Source organism: Parasteatoda tepidariorum, chromosome X1 (assembly GCF_043381705.1).
Source record: "Parasteatoda tepidariorum isolate YZ-2023 chromosome X1, CAS_Ptep_4.0, whole genome shotgun sequence".
Lineage (NCBI taxonomy): Eukaryota > Metazoa > Arthropoda > Arachnida > Araneae > Theridiidae > Parasteatoda > Parasteatoda tepidariorum.
The window spans coordinates 21,877,846-21,883,874 of NC_092214.1; positions in this window are offsets into that span (position 1 = coordinate 21,877,846).

Below are 6,029 nucleotides of genomic sequence, written 5' to 3' on the forward strand. Positions count from 1 at the left end.
AAATACGATGTTTCTTTTATAGTCGTCTACTAAATTTATTCGTAATTTAGTAGATAGAATATGATTATACCCCAGATTGTGCTTATTTAAAGTGATTATAATTTTTTTTAAAATTTTTGTTCAATAATTGATACAATTTCAATAATATACATTCGTATGCACTGATTTAGAACAATATATTTATCAATTTCTTTAATATTTATTTTATAAATATTCATGCGAGTACGTAGTCAACATTTTTAAGCATCTTAAAATTTCTCAACATCTTATATATCGTCTTAATCTTGAAATAAATTTGTTAATCACCTGTCCACGCATGTTTCGCAGAATTATTTTACCAACTATTTAATTAAATTTTAGCATTTCTCAAATTCTTATTCTTTACGCTATCACACATATTATTTTTCCATTAATATACTAATCAATTGTTTTAGTACTTTAACTTAGGTTTTTCTTTAAAGTAAAATTTATTTTTAAATTATTGTCAAGTTTTGAGTAAAAGAAAACTCAGAATTGTTGCCAGCTAGCTAAGAATTAAATCTTGTTAAGAAATTAAAAATATTCTGCTGATCAAAATTATTCGATGCATGACAGTTGACTATTTACTGAGCATACTATTTTCTCGAAAAATGAAGGTAAATTATTGCCTTTTGTTTATTGTTTCTTATTCATTTGAGATACTTAAAAAATACAACAGTTCGCTTTGTTTTTTAATGATAACAAAATTATGGACACGCGACTTTATTTTAACGTTCAAACTTATTATCGCACTCTAACTTTAAGAAAGTTACCCTTTTAAAAAGGATAATGTTGAAAAAATTTGCTTAAAAATATTTTAATATTATTTCTCAACTTTGGCATAGTTCAAAAAGTATTGTTATATCAGGAAAATGACCGATATCCTTATTTTGTTAAACAGCAAATACTAAAAATTTAATACTGTAAAAAGATTCCAAAACCATGCTATTTCTAGAATCATCTCAAAATTTTTTCTTTTTATAACTTTAAAATTTCCTTAATGCTAAAATAAGATATATTAAGAGAATTTTGGATAACAAATTATTTTGTAGATGTATTTAATATGTTAGCAAATTGTTATGTTAGCAATATACTTTTTTTAGAAATTATAAATAGAAGTTGCTCTTTTATTTCGCCGTAAAAAGGCAAGAATATTACTGTTTCTTTTATGTCCAATTGAAGCGTGGCAATGACTTAATTAACCCCAGAATTGAAATGTGTTTGGACGTAACAATATTTATTTGATTGAAACAGTAAGAAACAATTAAACTTATTAAAATTATCATAAATTGAACTTATTCTCTTAATTTGTTAAGAGCAGCAGGAAAAATTGAGGAAAAACAATGAAAAGCCCGTTTACCACCATACTTACTATTCATACATTTAATCTTAAAATTTGAGTTATTTAAGCAAATTAATAAAATAAAATAAAAGGTAAAATAAAAATTCTATTGAAATATAATATTAAGCATACACTAAAACGTATGTAGAATAGATTTTGGATCGATGAATAAAAAATATATTTTCCAAAAATTTCGAATAGGGCAGAGACGTTAAATTATTCGAAATAAATGACTTGTAACTTCTGAACTTTGATTCCAGGGTGGAGTAATCATTTCATTGTTTCATTCGACTTTTGAAATTTCCCTTATTGACGGAATTTTTTGACACCCTGAAAAATTTTTTTCAAAACAGCAGTCAAAAAATAAATAATTAAATAAAACAAAATAAAATAAAATAAACGAATAAATAAAAATGTATTACTTGGAATTTTTTAGAAAGTTTGATGAATTATATATTATGTTTTTTTCTATCTAATAGCCATAACCATTATATTACGAAAAACTAATTTTAATATCGCACTAAACATTTGAACTTAATATACTAATTCATGAAGAAGTTATTTTAACGTTAAAATTAAAATTTCAAAACTTCAAAACTATAACCATAATTAAATACATCTTCTTAGTTTTTCTGCCACTAATACATTTTCTTAAGAGCCTTACGAATTCTGTTTAAAAGAGACCATCATAGCAGATAGATGTATAGATGTATGATAGTAAAAATCATAAAATAAGTTAGTAATGAAAGGAATAAAGCAAAAAGAATATATAGTTGCAGTATTTGGTGATAGTAACTGTTAAACATGTTAAGCGACATTTTATAGTGAATTTACGGAAATCCGTTTCCGAATAAGTAAAAACGTCAGGATGCTATTTGCAAATTATCTTTATCTAAAGAAATCCACATAACTCAAATATTTGATAGCATAAAATGATTTTTTAAAAGTAATCTTACAATATTTTTAAATATACATTTTTCAGCCTTTTTATAATAACACGTAACATTCACTAATTTCTTCAACTACATAAAAAAAACGAAATATCGCCGAAAAGAAATAATAGAAATATCGCAAAAAAACCAAATAAAAGAAGTATGTATAAAACAAAACCTTGTGAATGTGCATTATAATTTCTTGTAGAAATTTTACAATTTTTACGGGTTCTTTTTCGTGATTTGCCTTACAACCCTGTATATAACAACTAACTACAACTAACTTAAAAACAACTTAAATACAAATAATACTTTATAAAGTGTTCATGTGTTCAAATACTTTAATCTTGGAAAATTATAAATAATTCAAAAATCGATTCAAATTTTATTTTTAAAGGAGATGAAAAGGAAAGTAATCTTTGTTTTTTGGACAGGAATCAACTAAACACAAATCTATTGCTTAGAAACTTCCAGACACAAAAACGGAGAATATAGCTTCAGTTTTTTTCTTTCTCTCAGCTTAGTTGTTTAGTAACTGAGTATTTCTCTCTTGTCGATTGCACGGTTATAGTAGTATGGTTATATTAAATTTCTAAACCTGTTTTGATGATAATTCGTGGTCTCTTTTTGGGACGACTCCAAATACATAAAACTTCCAAGCGTCCTAAATTTTGATAAAATTTTTGATAAAATTTTATTCTCAATACTTTTTCCTCATTAGTTAAAAAATTGCTATTATTTGTTTAGTAAATAAGTCATACGCAAAAAGTGTTCAGTTCAAGCTATCATTAGATATTGCGTGAATAAAACTCCGTGCTTTATCATTACCAAATTTAACTAGCCTTCATATTTTTAGAAGAGCTGGTTTTTGGAAATATAAAAAATTTGGTGACCGAGTGGTAGCACTCTTATGACACGGGTCCGGGGTTCTATCCCCGGACAGGGCAAGCTTGACTCAGTCTTTCATCCTATTAGTGGATAGAATTATTGTTGTATTGTTGTAGTTCATTTACGTCGCACTAGAGCTGCACAATGGGCCATTGGCGATGGTCTGGGAAACATCCCTGAGGATAATCCGAGGACATGCCATCACAATTTTGATCCTCTGCAGAGGGGATGGCATCCCCGCTTCGGTAGCCCGACGACCTGCTCGCAATGTCGAGCACTTTATGGTGGAACAGTTATACGAGGACCCATACCGCACATCCTCGGTCCCTACGCAGACTAATCCAAGTGGTAACCCCCCCCCCCGCACACTGATGGCAGCCAGTGATGCTTGACTTCGGTGATCTGCTGGGAACCGTGTCTTAACAATCAGTCCACTGCGGGACATTAGTGGATAGAAGAAATTGGGAATGAACACTAGTGGTTCCAGGTATGACTGACCACCCAACCGGAGCATCTACTTCAGCACCCCAGAGCTAAGAAAACTTATATATGCAGTAGAACTTTATCCCCTTTGAGCAATCACGCCACTGAGCTTAGTTAAGAGAAGAAAAGTGTGAATAAAAGAGAATATGCATTTATCTTTCATTCTTCTCTTATGATTAAAATAGTTATAATCAAAACTTATATAAGTAAACATATCAACCAAAGACTAATACACTTGCCTTTCAGAGTGCTTAATTTTTCTTGGCAGTTAATAACTATTTAAGCCTATATCAAGGGAACATAGTACCGAAATTAAACTGGAGAAAACTATGTTCTTCCAGTGAAAGAATCTTCTTTTAAATTTTTATGGTAATAAATAATTATAGTTGAGTATTCATAAATGGCGAAGCATGTATGTACTCTACTTATATAGAGGCCGCGTCATCTAACTCCAAGTAGGTTCTAGCCATCGGTCAGTTTCACTGTTTCTTGAGGTGAACGCTTGTACGAATTGGGAATAAAGCAAGACGGACTCTTATCATTAGAGAACAGCTTCTTTTATTCAAAAACAATTCAATCTAATTCTGCATCATAATCGAGCTCTGAAAATTCAAGGCATTATAGCAATCTCCTCGTTTGAGTGCCCAATATAAATAAATTTTCCTTCACATAACTATTCTATTATATCTGACTTAAGCAGATCCCGCAATGGACTGATCATTAAGACACGGTTCCCAATAGAACACAGACGTCAAGCATCACTGTCTGCGGTCCTTGTGCTGGTGGGTGACCACTTTTATCAGTTTACGAAGGGACCGAGGGTGTGCTGTATGGGTCCTCTTGAAACTGTTGTACCTTAAAGTGCTCAGCTTGGCCCTCGGGTTGTCGGGCTTACGAAGCGGAGGTGCCATCCACTCTGCTCCGTATTTTTTGAGCATGCGGAGAGGGAAAGGACGTAAAAGGAAAATTCGCCATCTCAGTGGACGGTCAGCACAGCGTCGATCCTGGTCTTAGAGCTCGGCAAAGTTAATGGTTATAGTTAAATACTAAGCCATGGGCGCGAAGTAAAAAATAATTTAAAATGGTTGTGGCCGGAAATTTGTGAATGGAAAATATTGTATTAGCATCCTCACAATAATCTTACCTAAAATATTAAATGAGCATTAAAACATACCTGAAGAAAAGTACGCATGTCCTGAGAATAAATTTCTTATGTTTCTTATCATATTGTAATTAATAATGGTAATTAAACTTGTCTTAACTGAAGAAAAGTATGCATACATTGCGAGAGAAATTTTCTTTTGTTTATTTACGTATGGTAATTAATAATAAGTCCAGAAAAAGAATTTTTTTTTCTCATCGTACGGTAATAATAATATTAACCAAACTAAATATAGAGTGAAATATATTCTAGCTAACGATAGCTACTTGAAGCAAATATGATTATTACTTTTTAAAAAAAAAATTATCTTCTTAAAGATTTTATCTTAAAATAACTCATATTTGCAATTTATTTGTCATTTTAACTCTATTCAGCCAAAACAGTCAAATAATCATAAAAAAAACGTCGTATTCAAACTGCTAACTGAGAGAAAAATCATTTCTTGACTGTTTTCAGTTAAATCGTTTAAACAACCAGAATTTTATACGCTCTAACTAGGCCCACAGCCAATGAGAATCGAGCGAATGTTCTTCGAAAGCGAAAAGCTAAACCATGTGATAAGGTTTTCGAATTCATATTTAATTTTCCATCGATTACTCAAACGATAATCGATTATAAACCATAATCGAATAATCGATTACTCATACGAATGATTTAATAAGCTCTAATTCATAAGTGTTTGTTGAACACTTTATGAAGCCACTTATTTCTTTGTAGCTGAGAACATACTTTAGATGAAGAAGTAATCTGTCATTCTCATGGGCGGGTGGAGTGGATTCAAATCTTAGCCTTGACACCACAATATTTTTTGCACTTCTCAATTGGTAACCCTGGACTAATGGGATACAAAACTCTGGATTTACGCACATATGGCAGCACCACAGAGCATTTTAATACAAAAGGATGATGATGCCACTAGATAAACTAATTTACTCACATTACCCGGTTCATTGGTCAAAACACAACTCAACCACAACTTAACGATATTGTTCATTACTTAAAGAAAAGTCTAACATAACTTAACTCCAATGTTCAGTTAAATTTCATTCTTATGATTTTGAAACCATGCTAGTAATAAATGATTACAAAACCGGATAGTTCTGTATTAATGGTTTTCTAACTTGTGTCAGTTGTAAACTGTTTCAAATCCGTAAAAGAAAAGAAATGTTACTAAGCGAAAACTTTACGGTTAATTGGAAGAGCA